The sequence below is a fragment of the Lutra lutra genome, chromosome 6 (assembly GCF_902655055.1).
Source record: "Lutra lutra chromosome 6, mLutLut1.2, whole genome shotgun sequence".
Lineage (NCBI taxonomy): Eukaryota > Metazoa > Chordata > Mammalia > Carnivora > Mustelidae > Lutra > Lutra lutra.
In genome coordinates, this window is record NC_062283.1 from 2,438,176 (window position 1) to 2,459,998 (window position 21,823).

At 45.9% G+C, this 21,823-nt stretch overlaps 5 non-coding genes across 5 annotated transcripts; 2 read left to right on the top strand and 3 right to left on the bottom strand.

The window, feature by feature from the left end:
• Positions 1–2,777: 2,777 nt before the first annotated feature.
• TRNAR-ACG (transfer RNA arginine (anticodon ACG)) lies at positions 2,778–2,850 on the bottom strand. Its single transcript has one exon. It is a non-coding gene; the product is annotated as a tRNA-Arg (tRNA).
• Positions 2,851–4,328: 1,478 nt separating this feature from the next.
• TRNAS-CGA (transfer RNA serine (anticodon CGA)) lies at positions 4,329–4,409 on the bottom strand. The gene has a single exon. It is a non-coding gene; the product is annotated as a tRNA-Ser (tRNA).
• A 6,498-nt stretch (positions 4,410–10,907) lies between these two features.
• TRNAV-CAC (transfer RNA valine (anticodon CAC)) lies at positions 10,908–10,980 on the top strand. The gene has a single exon. It is a non-coding gene; the product is annotated as a tRNA-Val (tRNA).
• A 2,983-nt stretch (positions 10,981–13,963) lies between these two features.
• On the top strand, positions 13,964–14,037 carry TRNAI-AAU (transfer RNA isoleucine (anticodon AAU)). The gene has a single exon. It is a non-coding gene; the product is annotated as a tRNA-Ile (tRNA).
• A 7,419-nt stretch (positions 14,038–21,456) lies between these two features.
• TRNAT-AGU (transfer RNA threonine (anticodon AGU)) lies at positions 21,457–21,530 on the bottom strand. Its single transcript has one exon. It is a non-coding gene; the product is annotated as a tRNA-Thr (tRNA).
• Positions 21,531–21,823: the final 293 nt, after the last annotated feature.

The following is a 21,823-nucleotide window of genomic DNA, read 5'->3' on the forward strand; positions in this document are numbered from 1 at the left end:
CACCAAACGGACTGCAACAAAACTGGGACTAACATTTTCAAAGTGACAAAGCCTGCAGACAGAGCCTCACCAAACTGCAACCCAGGTTCTTCTGTTTACTAAGCAGACAACTCACAGAGCCCTCTTGCATAGAAAAAAAAAAAAAGGCAGGTAAAGAAACGAAGTTCAAAAATTTTTTTGTTTTCACACACTAAGAATTGCTTTTGGAGAAGAATACATGCATTTTTTTTTTAAAGTAAAAAACAGATTCTTTGGAATGCATCACCACCACGGAGTCTGCCCCAAAGAATGGCATCCTGGCAAACTGGTTGCCCTTTACTGGTGTTACCACATCAATAACCACAAGAAGATGTGAGACTTAAAACTATATAATAAGTAATTTTAATTTTCCAAGTAGCCATAGTTAAAAAGTATAAACAAGAGTAATGAATTGTAATGCTTTTCCCCCAAATATTATAATCCAACATGGAATCAATAAAAAAATCCATAAATAAGAAATCATACATTTTTTTTCTGGAATTAAGTTTTTTTTTTTAAATTTTACTTATTTATTTGACACAGAGAGAGAGAGAACATGAGCAGGCACAGGGAGAAGCAGGCTCTCTGCTGAGCAAGGAGCCCAGATGCAGGACTGGATCCCACGATCCTGGGGTCATGACCTAAACCTAAGGCAGAGGCTTAAGCGACTGAGCTACCCAGGCATCCCTAGAACTAAGTTTTAGAAATGTGTTAATGACTATTGTTTTGGACAGTGCGGCTCTAGAACGTTCTGGGGGGAAACAAAAAAATTTTCTCTTCACAAAACAATCTGTTGATTCTGTTGATGTTTTTATGGGGAAGAGAAGTTCCCGACCTGCAGATTACAAAAAAAAAAAAAAAAAAAAAAAAAAAAAAAAGCCTAAATTTTCTTTAGGTTCGAGATTGTGATTATTAAATCTAAGGTCTTTTTGTTTGTTTGAGGGGGAGATGGAAATGTACTTCTTTCTAAAACAAGACACCAAAAAGGAAAATAAAAAGTATTCGATGAAATCGACACGTTTATAACAAAAATCTTGAGGAAAACAAAAATCTTGAGACTAGAAACGGTCGATTACCTTAAAATTAATAACCCTGGGGAAAAAATGATCACCTTGGTTCAAGCCTAGCGGAATAGTGCTAAAGCAGTGATTTTCCTGTCCGTATAGATGCTCTTTTCTTTTTCATTCTACTGTGGAAGCTCCGTGGTGGTGTTAGCTGTCAAAAGCGGGTGATAAACTGAAAAACCCGAGTCCGGCAGTGAAGTGTGGCCCGCGGACTAGTCGCACCGGGATCCCCTTGCTAAAAAGTCACCGGCTGCCTCCTGCGAGCCCAGGTGCCCTCTCCGGAGCCAGGCCCAAAAACTGCGCTCACGCCTCCCTCGCAGGGACTCTGCTGCGCGCGGAAATTTGAGAAGCATTTCCTGTAGGAGACTCCAAATCCTCTGGACCATTCTTCGTCCTTCCCTACCTTTTAATTCACCTTCGTGGATCCAGCTGGGTCTGGACGCGCGGCGGGCTCCCCCTTACGACGCACGCTGCCCAGCGCCAGCCCACTTTTGTAGGATAAAGACGTGTATATCGGCCCCTGAAGGTCACTTTCGCTCGTCCGTGTCCCCCTCCGCCCGCCCCTCCCACCTCTCCTTCAGCTTCGTTTGCTTCTCAGGTGCTCCCACCCGCCGCCCCGCCCCCGCCCGGCCCCGCCGCAGGAGGCACGCGCAGGGGCGCCTGCAGAGGAGGCACCTGTTTGGAGAGCCCGCGCCAAAGGCTGTCGCTCCCTCGTCTCCCTCACATCCTCAGCCCCTCGTCTGCTCCACTTCTGTCTGGGATCTTTTACGACCCTGAACAGTTTCCCGGTGTCGGTTCTCTGGGGACCTCGCGGGGCGGGCGGGGCGGGGAGGGGCGGGGCCAAGGAGGCTGAGTCGTTTTCGTCGGTGTCAACTTGCATCTTTGCGGAGAACGGGCGAATTGAGGGTCTAAGCGAGGCTCTGATTCCGTTTGTCCACAGCCGGGTCTTTCTTGCTTCAACATTTCTCCAGGGCATGTCCCTTCTCTTTCCTCCGGGACCGATGCTCAGGGACAGAAAGTGTGCAGGAGAGAGAGCCCTGCCCAATGCGGGAAAACGTCGCGAGGAAAATACTGGTTTGTAGTGTTTTGTTTTGTTTGTTTGTTTTTTTCTCTTTGACGCTTCTTTGATTTTTAATTAAGATACAGTTTACATACCATAAAATTCACGGAAAAGTGTACAATTCAGTGGTTTTTAGTGCACCCAGAGTTGTGCAACCATCACCCTTATCTAACTGAAAAACATTTCCAACAGCCCCAGCAAATTCTGTACCTTCCCTCCTTTCCCAGCTCCTGGGAGCTACCATCTCGGTGGAGAGGCCCATTCTGGACCTTGCCTATAAGTGGAATCACACCATGTGGCCTTTCACAGCTGGCTTCTTTCACTCAGCAGATGTCCTCAAAGTTCATCCATGTTGTACCACATATGACAACATTCCTTTTTATGGCCAAATAATATACCTCGTTTGATCTGGACGTTGTCTTTCCGAAGATCTTTCAGTCCCTGTCAGTATGGCAAAAGGGACATGCAGAAGAGAGGCTGTTGAGCACTTACTCCCACTTACCGGAGGGCCAAGGCTGCCACTGAGGTGAGGAGCCAGATCGGATGAATTACCTTCCAGAGCACTTTGAGAGTTTCTCTTACCAACTTGAAGAAACACGAAAAGACATTCTTGTGAGAAAAGAAAAGAGGAGGCTCGAGCCAGCCAGGAGTCGAACCTAGAATCTTCTGATCCGTAGTCAGACGCGTTATCCATTGCGCCACTGGCCCTCCTGTGTGAAGGGTGTTGATTATTCATTATTCATTAGAATCACTGAGTTGCTTCCTGACGTGGGGAGAAGAGAATTGAACAGAAAAGACTTGCGGATTCCAGTAAAGCAGACCGATCGGGGTTAGCTAGATTGCATGAGTACATTCCGGTAAAAAATTACATTTCTGAAAGGATTTTCTGCCTTGAAACATCATGTGTGTGACACAATGTCACTTACATTTTTTTTTCATTTATGTGCATGCTTGTTTCTATTTTTTCTATCTGTGAACTCTTCAGTAGTTTATGCAATGGGTTCTCTGGTCCATCAGCATCACATTTTGCTTCTGTACTTAATACTGAGGCTATGTGCGTGGATCAGTTATTAGTTGTCACTTACATCATCATTTACATACATTTGCATCATTTACAATTTTCATATAATGACCAGGAAAGTGGAATAAAATACACTACTGATTATTAATCATATGTTTTCCACCTCACTCTCCAAAGAGCCAAACTTGGCTGGACGAGATGATTTCAGACTCTCTGCAACAGAACAGACATTCAGAAACACCCACCTTCCCAAATTAAGCCGCGGGGTGGCAAGAATTCAAAAAAGGTAAACATTTTAAGAACTCAATTCACATAGGAACCTAGAAGTTTGGATTTATAATTATAAAATTAAAGACTACCAGCCATCATTACCTAAATCGGCTAGTAAATTAAAGCGGTCAGTGCAGGCGGAATAGACACATGGAAACACAAGAGAAACTGTAAGTGACTAGGATCCCCTCCTCTGAGGGTGAGAAGCACAGGAGCTGGGGTCCCAGGCCAGCCAGGGAGCACCTGACACCTGCCCCACTAGGCTTCTTGCCTTGGCCAAATTGTTCTTTGTCTCCTTGCTTTGATCTCCTCATTTCTGTGCGATGTTTTAAAGAGCACTTGGCATACACACATACTAATGGATCTTTACGATCCTAGACCTTAACGCTTCCTACCAGTCTGTTTTAGGTTTGTTTGCTTGTTTTTCCTTTTCCTTTTTTTAAACACCGGAGAAGTCTTTAAGGAAACTTACCTACGTTGCTATCATCAGCAGGAGGTCTTTCATTAAAGAGTTTTAGAAGTAAAATTTCCTGGTTCTCTTTGCCCCTGGGATCTGCCTCCAGATTTCATAATCCCAGGGCAGAACGAACAGACAGACGGTCCTGAGCGCCGAGTCTCGGGCTTTGCTCGTTGGGGAAGCAGCGCGCGAGCGCGGGGCGGGCGATTCACAGGTGCGGGGCTTCCAGAAGGATACCAGGGCCAGCATACACCGCGGGGTGTGTGTGATGTGTGCTGTGTGGCGGTGGTGGTTAGTTCAGACCTCCGGAGAGGGGAAGCTGCCTTACTACAGTCCAGTTTGTGGAATAAGATGAAAAGCCGAAAACACATCTGTTGGTGAGAATGAGAATGGTGAGAATGTGATTTTGTAACTTGGATGGAAAAAGAGACCACCAAGCGCTGTGAGCAGGATTTGAACCTGCGCGGGAGACCCCATTGGATTTCGAGTCCAACGCCTTAACCACTCGGCCATCACAGCCCCACGCAGGTGGGTTTTTTGGACACTAGGGTTCACATTGGTGCAAGGCCCTGGCTCTCACACTTCCGTCTTACCAATGCTGGCTGCTTCTGTTCGTTTGGCACGTTTACTCTAAGTGGGACCCAGAAAGAAATCACTCCCAAGGCTCTCCGAGAGAAAGCAATATTCCAGCATCACAAGAATCCTTGATTTTCAGGATTTACTTCATAGTTGGCAGGAAGTGAGGAGGCTTTGCTGCTGGGGAGGACAATTTGTCAGGACCCGCCAATATTTCAAATACTGGCACACATGAGCGGTTATACTGTGCTGAAGTCTAGTCTTTCCAGCATTAATAACAATATCGGGAAAAACCCAATTATTCAGAATTATTTAATTAGATAAATCATGGCATAATTAAAGAGTGGAAAGCTATGCCTATTGAAGAGAAAATGAGAAAGATCATGGTGTACATATATATATATATTTTAAAATAAAAGCAACGGTCAGAGCGATCGGCATAGAATGCTACCACTACAAGTACATTTGTGTTAGATTATATATGTATTTTACAAAAAAATATCTCAAGGATATTCAGGAAACTCATGGCAACAGTAACCGGTTGAGGGGCTGGAGACGGAGGAGATGGAACTTCCGGAGCAGGAGGGAGCAAGTTACCGCCTGCCATTTGGGACTTCGGATGTGCCTACTAAAAAATATTAAATAAAGCCTCAAGAAAACACTACAAATGAGGAGGTAGGGGACAGAAACTGTTTTTACCAGAGGCCCCCTCTGGAATGCTGGATGGGGGGTTTCCTATTTCAGAAACAGCAACCCGGAGGGCTTGGAAGGAGGCCTCACCTGGAGCTCCAGAGAGAGCGAATTGCAATTTGGAGTCAGTCTGTAGTGAGTGGAGAAGCCTGAGGCAACAAGGCAGGAAGGCTCTGGAATGGGGTTCTAGCCTGTCCCCAGGGCCAGGGCTAACTGGAATGCACACCTGATTTCAAAGCTTGTTGGGGGAGCCATCTTGATTTGTTCTAGAGTGTTCTGGGAGAAGTGGAAGAAGTCCTCTCTCCCCAGTGCAATCTTGGGCTATTTTGTCCCAAACCACAAGTTTGTCCCAAGTTTAAGTAGCTTAAACTTCCTCCTTTGGATCTAAGAGTAACAACTTCCAAAACCTGTGTGTGTGTGTGTGTGTGTGTGTGTGTGTGTGTGTGTGTGTGTGTATTTTATTTTTGCAGAGAAAGTAGTATTTTTTGTCTGGGCCAGAGCACAGTCCTCCTTATAATGTACAGTTTCCAGGAGCTGTTTCTACAGGAAATCCTTTCTTGGCTTTAGGAACAAAGAGCACTGAGTGCAGTAACTCAGTAGCAATCTCCAGTCCCCATTCCCAGCTTTGCCATTTATCCAGTCCACAGCTCTGCAACAGACCCAGGACCAACCCAAGGCTAGCCAAGGGACAGTTTGATTGGTTTAACAGAACCCTCTGGAGACTGAAGTAATCTTGCGATGAAGACTGTTGAGTCCATCCACAAATCAAAGGCTCCTTTGAAATGCCTATGGTTCTTAGTTAGATCTTGATTTTCTCCTAGTCCCTCTACCCTACCAAGGAATCCAGGAGTCCCTAAGGAAAAAACAGAGAAAGGAGCCATTTGTTTGGAAGGACACCATCCAGGAGTGCCTTCATGGCTCCATTGGTTAAGCTGCCAACTCTCAGTTTCGGTTCAGGTCATGATCTCAGGGTCCTGGGGTAGGGCTCCGCATTAGGTGTGGAGTCTGCTTGGGGTTTTGTCCCTCGCCCTCTGCTGCTCTCTCTCCCAAAATAAATAAATGAAATATATATATTTTATTTATTTATTTAAAATAAAAGGACACCATCCAGGAGCTGTCACAGCTCATCCCATCCTTCCTGCTTCGTCCTGGGGAGTTTAACTTTTGTCAGAGATTCTTTTCAATCTCAAACGGCTTCTCAGACTCTGTGCCACTGGGAACTTGCCGCGTTCTTTCCCCCATTGACACCCCCCAAAGAGATGCTCTTTCTCTTCCCTCCAGGATTGACCCCCCCCCCGACAGGGAACCCTGAGAAGCCCGTGTGGACGCTGCCCAACAGGGGAAAAGTTGGTAGAGAAAGACCTGGTGAATTATTATAATTTTCTTTAAAGAGTCTTTGGTTTCAAAACTTGTCCCAGAGACTTTCTCAGTCAACGTCTGTTTTCAGTTTCAGGAAGTGGGAGGTAAAAAGAAATCTTAGAAGATGGTTCCTTTGTTGCCTCTCCAGACCTTCAGGCTCAGCAGACCCCAGGAGGTCTGGATGTGCCGAATCAACTCCGGATAATTTTCTCTCAAAATGTTGTAATAACTATTTTCAGCGCCAGACTGAGCGTCGTGGTTCAGTATCACTTCTTTGAACAATATAGGAAGAAAGATGCTTCTCACAAGAAAGAAGAAAGAAAACTGAGACAGTCAGCAGTGACCTGTAACCCCAGTCATGCCTGGGACCCCTTGTGCCCCTGGTCTCCCTGCATAGGATGTGGGTGTCCCCTTACTCCGGACAAACAGAGTTTGAAATCAGAAAAAAAAGGTGGGGGGAGTGTTTGGGGGGTTGCTGTAGACTGCTTGTCCTCCTCTAGAATTGGTATTTTGAAACCTAATCCCCAGCCCGATGATGGTGTCTGGAGGGAGGGCAGTTTGGAGGACAGGTGTTTGGGAGGTGATTAGGTCATGTGTGGGGAGCCCCCAAGAATGGGAGAAGGTGCTCATCAAGGAGACTGTGGAGAGTTCTTTGACTTATTCCTGCACGTGAAGACCCAGGGGGAAGTCTGTCCTCAGAAGCCAAGAGGCCAGGAAGCAGACTTTCACCAGACTCCGAATCTGCATCTGCTTGAGCTTGGACTTCCCACCTCCCAGAACAAGGAGAGGTAAGGTGCTTGTCATTTCAGCCGCCTGGTCCAGGCAGCCCGAGTGGACTACGACTGGGATGGAGGCGGTAAGACTGAGCTGTTCTGGAAAGGCAGGTCTATTCCCCTTGTGAACGGTTTACATAATGTACTTCTGCCCAAAATGTCCAAATGTGAGACAACGATCAGCTTGCAACTTTAGAGCATGGCAACATGGTAAGGGGCTCTATAACTCATTTATGACATGGGGCCGGAGTGCTGATCTCCCCGTGAGGCTGGGTTGGTAAGGGGGATGGCTGGCTCAGCCAGATGAAAGCCCCCTGCTGCTGATTGGTTTTCTGGTTCAGTACAGAGAAAGCAGCATGCACCACATTGGTGGCTGTGTACTGGGCATCAGCGCACCTGTTAATTTTTCCCATTAATGACATGCCCCCTGAAGAGCAGATATAATGGGAATAAATCCTTGATAAATAAATAAATTTGCAGGTGCTCACTGTCGTTCTCCGTAGCGCACTTGACTTCTCCAGCTGAGTAAGCAAGCTGAGCGGAGGTATGGTGGCAATCTCCGCCCTTGTATCTTTCCAGTCCCTGATGTTGTCACTACTCTCTGCAACCCCGCCAGTGTGGCTTTTGGCTTACTATTGCCACGGTTAGAGGAATTTCTAGTGGCTTCCGCTTGGCCTTTTTTGCGGTACTAGCATTCCCTCCATCAGTCATAGAAACAATATTAGGGGCACCTGCAAGGTTCAGCTGGTCAAGCGTCCCACTCTTGATTTCGGCTGAGGTCATGGTCTCAGGGTCGTGGGATCCAGCCCCACCTCTGGCTGTATATTCAGGAAGGAGTCTGCTTGGGATTCTCTCTTCCCCTCTGTCCCTCCCCCTATGCTCTCTCTCTCTCAAAATAAATAAAAGAAACAATGTTAAAGATTCTGTCTGGCGTTAAGGAAATAATCTCCGGGTAGGTTTAGGGACCCACTGTGCCCACAGTGAAATGGACCAGAAGCAGACTTCATGGAGTCCCTACCTTGCCTGGTGGACAGCAGTGATGCTTTGTACCTCTAGGAATTAATGCCAGCTCTGAGTCATTTCCTAGTAATGCCAGAAAATTCTATTTCCTTTTCCCTAATGCACACTTTGGTAAAATGACACAGGTCCTTTTAGAAAAGGCTAGGAAGAAGAAGAACGGTATCAATTTTTGGCAACATGTCAGTGGGCTTTCTCAAGGGAAACTGGACTTCTCTATCTTCAAAACTGGCTCCGGTATGGGAGCTCATGCAAATCAAGTCCAAGATCAAGGTGCCTGCAGAGATGGTTTCTGATGAGACCTCTCTCTGGCTTGTAGATGGCTATCTTCTCACTGTGTCCTCACACGGTCTTTCCTCTGTGCAAACTCGGGGAGCAATTTCTGGTATGTCTTTGTCTTCCTATAAGGACACAGTCCAATTGGATGAAGGCCCCACCATTATGACCTCATTTTACCTTATTTACCTCCCGAAAGTTCCTATCTCCAAATGCAGTCACATTAGGGGTTCGGGCTTAAACATGTGAATTTCGAGTCTGTAACAACGCCCAGCTAGTCTTTGGGAATTCATCGCTAACATTTGGCTCCTTTCATCCTGGGATCCCATCACGTCCATTATGTTCAGGGGTCCCAGTCTCGTGGCAGCAGGTCCCCCTGTAACTTCTGGCCTTGAGGAAAACAACAAGTTGGCAGAACAACTGGGGGATGCCGAGGCTCTCCTTGTGAATTTCTTTCTCACAACCTTGGTGAACGTTCCTCTGGAGAAGCCCATGATAAATTCATCCTAGAATTTCAATCTCCTTACACCTCTAGGTTGCTCTGCAGACAATAGGAAAAACTGATGTTTCAATTTTATTGTGTTGGTTCATATATTAATCATTTATTAATTAAGCTTTTTTAATGAATGAAAATGTAGAGCTGTTCCCAGGCCCTCTAGTTAAAACATTGACTTGGGACCCTCAGCCAAGTGAGACTGTCAGTGAGCTTGGTCTGACGCAACTTTGTGTGCTGTCACCTTGATCCTATCCACTTAAGATCCATTCCCATTCACACTGGCCAGGTATCTGTCGATATAAATTGGGGGAAGTCATGCAATTATTTTGATGTGGATCACAACCCCTCATGGGTCACACTTTGTACTTGACCCTCTGGAGTCTCAAAAAAGGAGACAGGTGGTAGTGATAGGGCCTAGAGAGAATCAGCTGATCTTAGTGAGACAAGTACCAATGAGGCCATTACAAACATCTCAGACAAGAAGACACTAACCCCTTCAGGCTGTCGAAGGTCTGCTTCTACCAGTTAGCACTACGGGCTTGTAATCTGGACATGTAGAATAATTTCCCTAAATATGGTTTAGCCAGGTGATAGTTTCCCTCTTCTAAGCTTATCTCATCCAGAAAATAAAGTTTGCAATATTTCTAATTTTTAGCAAAATCTCTGATTAAAATACAGACCCACCTATTATTAAATTAGTATGCAATTTCCTCCTTTCCTGTTTCACTATCCTAGCCTTACCCACTCCCCAAGATTAGAATTTATCTTTTACCTAAAATCAGTTCATTTTTATTGGAGTGAGTTTACTTTTTAACAATAAATTTAGAAAGACTGTTTCTCAGTCTGAGTTTCATCAAGAGTAATGGTGGCATTACATTTTGTTGCCAAATATTGCCAATTTGGTTGGCATAATACCTTATATTAAAATTTTTTTTTTGCTTTAATATCATGTGTCCTATTCAACTATGATGGAGAGAGCATGACATTCGAGCGTGAGGTGACAATCTTGTCTTGATTCTTGTTTGTACCAGCTCTAAGTTCCGGCAAATTAAACAGTAGAACGAAGAAACCATGCTTCTGTAAGGAAGACTGATTCCTGACTCTGAGTTCCTCGAGGTCAAAGACTTTTTGCATTTGCATTCTGTGCCAGCGAATGTTCTCGAAACACTTCACTTTCTCCTGTATGGGTCTCAGGAGCCTGGTGGTGAGATGAAGCCCCACGACGGTTTCTAGTCAATTATCTCCAAAGGAAGACGCCGTGGCTTCTGACCATCTCCTGAGCTCAAGGCGCTCAATTCCAGTTCCCAAAGAGTCATTTTCTGTCACCAAGAGATGAGTATCAGGCCCCATTGCAGAGGCCCAGAAACAGCGTAGCCAGCATGGGGAGGTCTTGAGATCAAAGTCTCCAGTTCTGGTCGTCATTTGACGGTCTGTGTATGAGTCCAATCATTACGCTGCCCTCCTTAAACTTATACAATGCTGTCCGTCAAGTTTTACTTAAAAACAAAACAACAACAACAAAAAAACCCCTTATATTGTAGGTCATTACAGGTCTGACCTCCCCCCCCCCCCCCCCCCCCCCCCAGTATTCCAGGATGCTGCCTGGGCTTTTCATGGCTGAAGCCGGTGCAAGAACTGGGGCCCTGCGTGAAGCCTGCGCTCGGTTATGAGGGTTTTCTTTCTGTGTGAGTAGAAAGGAGGGGGAGAAACGCAGCACAACGACCATCTCCTGAGCCGGCCTGGAGTCAGTGCGCCCGGGCCCAGTGGACGCAAACCGCCTTAATGACGCGCGCGGGGTCAGAGGTACCGAAGCGAGAGGCGCGACACAGCGTTTCCGTAGTGTAGTGGTTATCACGTTCGCCTCACACGCGAAAGGTCCCCGGTTCGAAACCGGGCGGAAACACGCGCTGGTTTATTTGTTTTTCCTGAAATGCACTTAACTTGATTTCAGAGATTCTAGAGATTGGAACTTTTATCTGCAAACCACGGAAAATGTCAAGTCGTCGCCCTTCCTGTTTGTTAGAAACGAGTTTTCCTGAGAGACCTGCGCTGCGGGTCCCGGGCCCTTGGGCGGCGGGGGAGGCGCGGGGACAAGGAGAGGGAAGCGGGGCGCGGGGAGGATCACAGTCTTGGGGTCGGGTCTCCACGGAAGGCGCCCCCCCCCCCCCAAGAAGCCGAGTGGCAGGGACCCCAGTCGCCAGCCCCTGTTTCTTGGCAGGCACAGATGTTCACCCCCGATCCGCTGACCCCGGCGCCGGGGAGCAGGTGCTGCGGGGGCGCCGAGGGGGCGAGCGCTTCTCGGGGGCTCGGAGCGCGGCCCCGGGCGCGGGCGGCAGCAGGTGGGACCGCAGCCCCCGCGCGGCACCTGGGGGGCGACTTCCCTCCGGCCGCTCGGCTCTCGGCGCGCCGCGACTTCTGCCCCGGCTTCTTTCCCCGCTTACCCGGCCTCCTCGCGGTGGGAAAGGCGCCCTGCAGCTCTCCGCGCGCTTCTCTCGGGCGGTTCCCAGCTCCGGCGAGCCGAGGGGGCTCGTGTCGCCCAGTCTTTGGAGGCCCAACCTAGGACACAGCCGTACCAGGTCAAAACAATCACGAAATGCAAAAGGAATGATTATACACACATGTATTATTACTGTAACATAGAAATATGGATGTTTGTTGCTGAATACTGTTATTTAATAGAAACAATAGGACCAGGTAAAAGTAGCCTTGAGTAACTAACAGCAGGACTAATTGAACAAATAATATATGTGAGGAAACATAATATTTTTATAAAGTTTCTGTCCTCTGACGCAGAAACTTAAACTTATTGTATATTTAGGTTTGTAGACTACGTTGTGTCTGCATAAAGTACATACATGTAATATTTTTTCAAAAGGAAAACAAATACAATAGGACAAATTAAACATATTACCTATATTTAATGACATGGGCTTTTTCTTCCTGTCCCATGATACTGTAGGATATTTTTACTTTTTGTTTCCTTTCCAGTAACATTTCACTGAACTGCCTGCAGCCTTCAGGACATTCTTCTTTTCTTTGATGCAGTGTTGAAGCCAAGACCAGTTATAGGTAAAATTCGTGTTGATATGCAGGTCTGTTCCGTTCAAGTCCACATTACACTGTTCCTTGTGTCATTTCGGTGCCGTGATATCCGACATGCAGATCACCTGGCACAGAGTCGGACCACAAACAGCTTCTTTATGAAGAGTAGCTAGGCTGTTACCCTATGTATTTTAAGGGAACTAGTTTCAGTAGCAATTTTGGCCTGGAAATCTGGAAACACTTGGATGGGTTGTGCGAAGTTGCAACTGTGTGTCCCTCTCAACCTACTGATTAAAGCATGCCCATAGGCTTCAGAATATCAGGTTTCTGAACCCAGACAAAAGAATCAAAGGAAACTAAATTCCACAAGGAGGCCTTCATAGGATAAAAGAGGCCTCTGGTTGCCCTTATCCCCGGTGGAGGAGCAGAAGGGCAAAGAAAGACAAACCTATGAAGACCCCATTAGGAGCAACTGGAAGAAACTCCAAGAGATTTTTAAGGTTTGTTGGTGGGCCTGCTTGACCCAAGCAGAGAATTCCATGCAGCCCAAACCACCGCTGATTGTCTCTGCGGAGGAGACAAAGCCAAAAGGGGACTGAGGGAAAAGGCCACAAAGTGGAGAGAAATATTCATCCAGGCACCCGCAGGGGAAAGGCCCGTCCAAGGCACTTTGTATTCAACTGCCAAGAGCCAGCACTGAGAGCTGAGAGCAATCTCCCCAAGGCTCTCTGGAAGGAGAGGAATCTTCTGGCGGAAAATTAATAGCCAAGCGAAGACTGGAGAGCAAAGAGGTTGCCCAGCCGCCCAAAGAGCCTGGCCCTTCAGCAGGAGAGCTCTCCCAGGGTTTGGAAAACTAAGGGAGCGGCAGTAAAGTGCAAAGAGAAAAGGGACCGGAGAACAAAAAAATCTGATTTTTCAGTTCGCCTTCTACTGAATTTTTACTAGAGGACAAAGCAAGTGCCGGCGCCAAGAAACGCACTAAATACAAAGAACATGAATTCATAGCTTTTATTTTCACATTAAAAACCAAATTTATAGTGGCATAATGGAAAATAAGCAAATGAGTAGTTGATCTGCCTTGTCGAAAGACAAGAGCTCTCCCTTCTGCAAAAGAACAAAAGGAGAGAAAAAGTATCTTTCGAGTCTTGCTCAGATAAAAACGGGTCAGCGAACTTCAGAAGCAACAAAGGGCACTAGGACGAGACATGGGAGGGTTGCAGCGTCCAAAAGAGAAAAGATAAAGGCCCCAACTCCGAACTCGCCTTGGTCTCGGCTTCTTTTGTCTCAGATTTAGGGCGTCTTAGTACATTTGGGACGCAGAGGGGTCAGACGCTCCGGAGTGGGCAGACCCTCCAGTCCTCGAGCCCGGCCGAAGCCAGTCCTGTCCTCGAGCGCCACCACGCGTCCATAAGCCGCACTGCAGCTCCAGATTTCGGGAGCCGCTGGCGATTCCGCCCCGGGCGAGCGCGGACCCGCGGAGGCCCGGCGGCGGGGGCTGCAGGGTCCGGGTCCCTACGGTCCCGGCGAAGCTGACCTGCCCCGAACGGGCCCCAGGAGCGGGGAGCCTGCGCGGCGGCGGCCCCGCCCGGGCTGGGGCGGCTACCCGTGCAGGAGAGGGAGCCCCGCTCGGGATTTCTAGCGGCTGCTGCCGTCAGTTTGGGGTCTCAGTTTTCCCGGGAGGAAGCCCATCCCGCTCTTTCGGCGCCGGGAAGCCTCTTTTCTCTTTCTTTATAGAAAAAAGAGCATTTATTTTAACCTCTTAGCGGGGGGAGGGGCGGGAAATGTGGGCCGGGCTGGGCTGGGCAAGACTTTAATAAGTATAAGTAGCGAACTCGCCCTAAGGCGGCCGGTTAGCTCAGTTGGTTAGAGCGTGGTGCTAATAACGCCAAGGTCGCGGGTTCGATCCCCGTACGGGCCACGTGTGTACTATTTTACCTTTTCTGTCCGCCACGTCCGCGCGAATTTTGCGGCCTCCCATCCAGCGACAAATAGCCCAGAGTCGCCGCTGCTGAGCGGTGAGTTCGGAAGCTTCACTTTTTTGAAAAAAGAAATCGCGTCCGGTGGGGAGAGAGGTGCTCCCTTTCGGGACGCATCAGGAGGGTTACAGAATACTCGCAGCGCTCCGGAGACTTTGTCGCGACCCCGCGCAGGCTTCCGGAGGAGCCGGCGGCGCTGGGGCCGCGTTGCCGTCCCCGGGGTGGGGGGGCGCTTGCCGCCGCAGCCCCTTCCCTCCTCGCGTCGGGGCACGGTGCCCGTTCGCCGCCCGGATCGGCGCCGCGCACGGCTCGTTAGAACTTTTAAGAACTCCGGTCCCAACCCCGCGGTTCGGCTTCCCGGTCTATGCGGTGCGGACGCGGTGGGGGCGGGGGAGCCTCGGGCCGCCCCGGGTCCTAGCGCCCGCCGCGTTCTGCCCCCAGGATCCTCCCGGGCCTCTGCCACCTGCTGCTCCTTGGCCCGCGCACGACCTCGCAGGCTGCCAGCGCGCTCTGCTCTTCCTCCTGTTTCAGAGTCTGGGGTACTACCAAAGTGGCATTAGCCGTACTGATTACGTAATAACGTAAGCAATGTCTCAAGCGCGGTGCCAGCGATGTGGGAGATGCTCAGTGCATCCGAGAAAGCGGGGGCTTCGCCTGTGTGCTCAGTGCTGCGCCCTTCACGTCGAGAGCAGTGCCGAGGTCAAAGTGAAAGGCTGAGAAACCTATTTAAAAAATTAGTAAAGGATACCTACTTCTCCATGTTATATTAAATACTATACTCAGAGATTTGTGCAAGGACTCGACAGGCCTTTGCTGACCTCGAGGATGAAGGGCAGCCCTGCCGCGGGATGCGGAAATGCGCTGAAACCTGAGCGTGACTGCTCGCTGACAGCCTGCCAGGACGTCTCAGACTCACACCTGCCGCGAGGAACCGGGCCTGCCACACCTTCATGCTAGCCAGATGAGCCCCCTGGGTTTTGTTTTTCTTGGATGAGGTCATAGCTTCATGTGGTCTGTAACTAAATGGGTGTGTCCCCAGCCTGTCCCTTTTTCACCGGTCACTGCTCACCACTCTCTCCCAGATATAACTCCTATTCGGAGTTTCACGCGTATGCTCCCTGATGTCCTTATGCGTGGAAATGTAAATATGAATATCAATATTCTCTTTCTAGTTACACAAAATGTCACATTGTACACACTATTTTGCATCGTGCTCTTTTCACTTGAGGTATCTTGGAAGTATGGCTTGATCAGCATATACCGAGTTCTCAAACAGCATACTTCTATAATATATATAGAAACAGAGCCCATTTTCAATTGAACTGGTCCAGCTAGCCAGAAGTTGAAGCTGAACTTTTGAATCCATTTTACCCTTGACTCATGAAGTATACAAGTAGGGCTGGCGAGAGGGCAGGAACAGGGCGCCTTTAATTTTCTGTTATAATGTGAATAAAACACTTTCTCTGAATTTCCAATAGTACTAAAGTAGCAGCGCCAAAGCACACTGTTGATCAAAGGAAATTATGTATAGATTTATTCAAAGGCAATTTTCATAAAAAGGTAAAACTAGGACTCACAGAGATACAAAAATGAGCATGTTGTTAGACAATAAGATATTTTCAATTGTTTTAGCTCACAAAAGCGAAGTCTATCAAATTGTTACAACTCACAGCATAGACTGAGGAAAGAGAAAGAGCTTCTTTGTAGATAGATCTAGAAGATAGAACCCTGTAACAGCATCAACAATATTCCAGACAAACAGACAATATCCCAGACAGTCACCCCCCTGTAATTCTTGCTCCCCCAGATCTTGAGTTAACAATTATAAGGGTAAATGGAAATTATTTTCTCTGATTATATAGGGAAAGTGCCCTTCTTCTACACCCCCCCCCCACCTCCTTCCTTGCAGTGTTTCTTGGATATGTAGTGAATCTGAGTCCTGACTCCAGGCTTCGGAATAGAGATCAATGTCTCTATGGATGAAGTCCAGTCTTCAATTTTTACCATACAGAGTATCTCTAAGGTTGTGAGCCAAAAAACCTCTAGGTATATAAGAATGTACCTCCAGAATTAGGTCAGGGGGCTCTCAGGAGATTGACGGGAGACTCACAAGGTGCAGCCCTTTGCTTCTCAAGGAGATAAAGAGAAGTCAATATTCTTTCTTCAGCTTTGCTGTAAACAATGAGTCAGTGTTTATACTTTTGTCATCACTTTGGTCATACCCTATATACATGTAAATACGGTAAATACTTCATAATGTGTCTTCTCTTTCAGTCTATTGATAAGGAAGCATCTTTCTGCTGGCGGGGTTATTTTCTTTCCCCACCACAGTTTCATGAACCCACACGCTTCTTTTCTTTCTTTTTTTATTTTTAAATCATTTTTTAAAATTTATTTTCAACATAACAGTATTCATTGTTTTTTGTACCACACCCAGCGCTCCATGCAATCCGTGCCCTCTCTAATACCCACCACCTGGTTCCCCCAACCTCCCACCCCCCCACCTCTTCAAACCCTTCAGATTGTTTTTCAGAGTCCACAGTCTCTCATTGTTCACCTCCCTTTCCAATTTCCCCCAACTCCCTTCTCCTAACTCCCTATGTCCTCCATGCTATTTGTTATGCTCCACAAATAAGTGAAACCATATGATAATTGACTCTCTCTGCTTGACTTATTTCACTCAGCATAATCTCTTCCAGTCCCGTCCATGTTGCTGCAAAAGTTGGGTATTCATCCTTTCTGATGGAGGCTTCATACTCCATAGTGTATATGGACCACATCTTCCTTATCCATTCGTCCGTTAAAGGGCATCTTGGTTCTTTCCACAGTTTAGCGACCGTGGCCATTGCTGCTATAAACATTGGGGTACAGATGGCCCTTCTTTTCACTACATCTGTATCTTTGGGGTAAATACCCAGTAGTGCAATTGCAGGGTCATAGGGAAGCTCTATTTTTAATTTCTTGGGGAATCTCCACACTGTTCTCCAAAGAGGCTGCACCAACTTGCATTCCCACCAACAGTGTAAGAGGGTTCCCCTTTCTCCACATCCTCTCCAACACATGTTGTTTCCTGTCTTGCTAATTTTGGCCATTCTAACTGGTGTAAGGTGGTATCTCAAAGTGGTTTTAATTTGAATCTCCCTGATGGCTAGTGATGATGAACATTTTTTCATGTGTCTGATAGCCATTTGTGCATCATTGGAGAAGTGTCTGTTCATATCTTCTGCCCATTTTTTGATATGATTATCTGTTTTGTGTGTGTTGAGTTTGAGGAACCCACACGCTTCTTGAGCAGAATTCTGGAAATCCAGACTCAGTAGGATGGTTATGGTCTTAAAGTTGTTGAAGCCACACCATCAGGAGTGTGTAAGCAAGCGAATCTGGCCTAGTCATCTTTTCCTATGAAGCTTTGAGATGGTCTCTTTGTTGGAGATGAAGGTGATTGCAAGACCTTTCCCAGCAAAATGACTATATAGAGCGATGACAAAAGATTTTAAATGTTGTGATCGATTTATTAGTTATAATTTTCCAAGGCAAAAGGGCTGATGAGAATTCATAACAACCACAATGCCACTAACAAGGAATTCTGGTTGTTTCTGTGCCATGGAAAACAACATAACAAAGCCAGTCCAAAAGAAGTTCTAGATAAAATAGCTGTAGACATAATGACCTATCATATTTTCAAAGAAGATAGAAAACACTGCATTTAATTTATAGAAGTGAATAAACATAATTTCCACAGAGAAAAAGTCTTGAAATGGACATATGCTAATCCTGAGACATCCTATGCCACAAGCGTACAAGTCACATAGTAGTAATATAAAAGGACGATGTCAACAGTCTGAAGCAAAGAGGCTTGGTAAGTCGGGAGTAGGTTCTACATATTTATACATTAATGACTTATTAATAATAAGTGATGTAAGTCCCCAATTAAAACTCAGTAGCCCAGAAGATGCTAGATTCAAATTGAAGAAGTGAAGTTGCGACTGAGTTTACATAAAAGAAATTGCTGGGATTATGACTGATTACACTCTACCCCTGTTGTCTATTATCAGCCAAACAACACCAGGAATTTATATGTTGATAGAAACATCTCATGGACAGTAAGAGCCCTGATGAATCTCCGGGAATTTCCCATTTGGCGTAAATCTTCTGCAACATTTACATTAACATTTTATCCATGCAAATTTGACTTAGGGAAGGCTAAGCCTTTCCCCTTCTCCTCTCCTCCCTCCTCCTTCTTCTTCTTCTGATTTTTAAGTCTTCTTGTGCAACTTACCTGTAGGAACGTATCAAATAGCCGCGGTTCTTTCTAGCATCTCTGTTTTTGCAGATTGAAAGAAGAAATCTTTATGATTTTCTGGGCACCTCCTGGGAAGTCTCAAAGACAGTTGTAGGTGGAAAAGATATCTTGAAAGTTTTATTGTACATTTAGGATTTCATTTGGGGAGGACAAAAATTAAAAGTTGTCAGGCCATTTGAACACTCAGGAGAAGAATCAGATCATGGTTACTGGAGAAAATACTTGGCTACTTGTTTCAAAGTTACAGTAAAACATTTAAAAATAAGCACGGAAGGTAACATGATTGTCAAGAACTGTAGCTCATTCCTATATGAGGAAACTTTGTTGTCTCAAATGATTAAAGACAGCACAGTCAGCATAAACTAAAAAAGGTGATCGCTAAAATAAAGAATATTTGCTCTCCAAGAAGGGAAAACCAAAAAGGACCCTGTCATATTATGGGGAAGGCAAGAAACAGTAAACCAAAGAAACAAAACACACCAAAATGAAGCAAACCTTAGATTTTAATACAGTTCGTGGCTTTTAAAACTCATGTATTATAAAGGAGGATAAATAAATACGGTTTTCAAATTCTGTCCTTTGTTATGCTCTTCCCCATCCCGGAACACTTGGGCACTGTATTTCAGGACTGGCTTCCGGAATTGACAAGGTTGGAACTAATTCCATACTATTACCAAGCTGTCCCCAACATGGGTTGTGTTCCCCTTTGTTATTGTCAAATGAATTAATCAATCAGTAGCGATTGTAAACACTTGTGTTGGAATTGTTTGTAACAGAATAAGCATTCCAAGTTTGTAATTTAGGTACTTAAATTTTTTTATTCAGTTGTTTACAGTGCTTTTCAACAGCAGCTTTCCAGTGTAAAGGACCCTTGGAATACCAAAATTCTGACCATTGCCCCAGATGAGTGGACTGGCCCATCGAAGCATAAAACCAAGGAACAGGAGGCTCTTGAGATGTAAGAGAAATAATCTGTCTGTTCCAGCATGTACAGAAATAAGCAAACCAACCATTAACAACCATATTTCAAGATTTGATTTATAAATCTGTTTAAAACCCAAGGCAACTGCTAATAAACTGCCAGACAGACTTATTTTCAAATATTTTTCCTGTTGTGTGCAGCCTTTTTATTTGTTTGTTTTGATCTGCCGGTCTTGTTTTCTTGAATTTGTTTTAGTCATTATCTTTCTAGGAATATTTCATGTCAGCCCACTATAGAAAAAAATCTTTACTGAATCCGTTATCTGCAAAACTTAAAATGTTATATGTTCTGTCGTTTCTCCTAACTTCCTTCCTCCTCTTCCTAAGTTTGGCCAAAGACATAGGAGAGAGGACTCAGCTTTTCTATCCATCATGCAGGCTGTGGGGGTGGGGGTGGTGGTCTGGGGATATATTAATAATGGTATTAATTATGGAGGAGCCTCCCTTTCATCTGTTGTGAGTTTGGGGCAACCAGCAGTGTTATGGAGGCAAATTGGCTCCTGGTTGTTCGCTTCATGATTTAGACAAGGATTGACAGGTAGGTGCCCAATAGCATATGTGTTCCTCCCTGATGGAGTTTTTGGTAGGTAGAGGGCAGGAATAACACTTTAATATATGATCTATAGGTCTAATGGTATTTTCAACCTTCCCTGGATTTAGTTTCTGCTGAGAGAGAATACTGCAGTATTAAAGTTACATGAGGCTCTAACTGATTGGGGGGGGGAAAGACGATCTGCCTGCCTTCTACCTTTCTGAGATCTTAGCTGAAACCCCTGTAAGGAAAGACGAAGAAGAGGAAAACAAACTGAATTTGTTAACACATTTACCAGGTAAAGGTGGGAGACACCCCAGGAAAGACAGGTAACTGTCCACGTGGCTCAGAAGTCCAGCTCGTGTAGCACCTTTAACAAAGGACTATAAATCGGTGGTGAAATGATGGAACAAAGGAAGGCAGAGTCAGGACAAGAGTAGAGATAAAAGTTAGTAAAGTTTGTGATTTCATTTCCAGGCAGATCAGCTCTGAAGTTGTCTCTGGGGATTAACCTTCGTCTTTTCAGGTAGAGAGGGAAGGAGGGACCTCTGTGTAAACCTCTGTCCTGCTTCTAGGCAGGTTGGGGGTGGGGCAGAGAACTTTTTGGGAATCTGGTTCTTCTCACTTGCTTTCAGCTCGCAATAATTCGTATGCCAAAGTGGTAGATTTGGATGGTATCGGCTGACGCCCTTCACCACCATCTTTCTGTTCACATCCCTTTGGAAGTTGGAAGGGGCAGAACAGCTAGGAATAAAAGGAAGATGAAACCAAGTTTACTCTGGAGTGTAGGTGGGATTTCAGGCATGGGGCAGGACCAGGTTAGTCAGTGATTCTCAAGGAACTCCAGTCATAAACTTTGAAATCTCTTTACATAAGATGGAAGAGCCCATTGCGTGGGGCAGTGCTACACATATGTTTTAGCTTACGAACTACGATATCACCTAAGATTCAAGTACGTGATAGTCCATTTGTGATTTATTTCTTCAAAATGTCATTGAGCTCCAGTCTTGTCCTTCAAACTCAGTGGCTTGTCTGATGCACAAGGATGACAGCTCTTAGGGTTGCCCAAAACCAGAACGGTGAGAGTATAAGTGTCCCCCGTGCTCCCTTACTTGTCCTCATAAACCATGAGTCTGACTCAAACCAGACTCCATAGCTTATTACTTCTTGGTCTGACCCTGACAACCAGACTCCGTCATTTAGCTGAAAATGTTGGCCATCACAGAATCAGAGATTGGAGACTGAACTTCCAAGACAGAGTGTGAGACGTTGCTTTCTATCACCTACGGCAAGATAACTGGTGCTTGGGGCCTAACCTGGTCTTCTCTATCATCAGCAAAGCCATCGCTTTGACCACTTAACAGAAATGTGACTCATTTTTCCTTCATCCCAACCCTCATGATGGGATGCAATCACCTAGCAAGAGACTCTCCCCCATTGGTATAACAATTGAACATAGGCTTTACCTACCATATAAATTCTTCAAGGCCTCTCCAACATATTCCAGGGCAAGGACACCATTGAAAATAGAAAATGAAACAAAGAAGGCCCCGCTGGGATTCGAACCCAGGATCTCCTGTTTACTAGACAGGCGCTTTGACCAGCTAAGCCACAGAGCCCCTTTTTGCATTCATGTTCAGTTATATCATATTTATACCATCTTCTGTGAAATGTAGCAATTTGTCAGAAATTTACTTGATTTTGTGGCAAAGGGAAGATAGCTGTGTTTCTGAGATTTTGCTAAAACAGAAACTTCAACATTTAAGAAATGCATTCTTCAATGCAAGGTTTTAAAAATTACAAATTTAAAAAAAAAAAAAGGGTTAAATTCCCATTTCATGGTGACTATTGCCATCTAGAGGAAATATTGGATATTGCCGCACCTTTTAATTTGGTTTCTGCTTTAATTCAC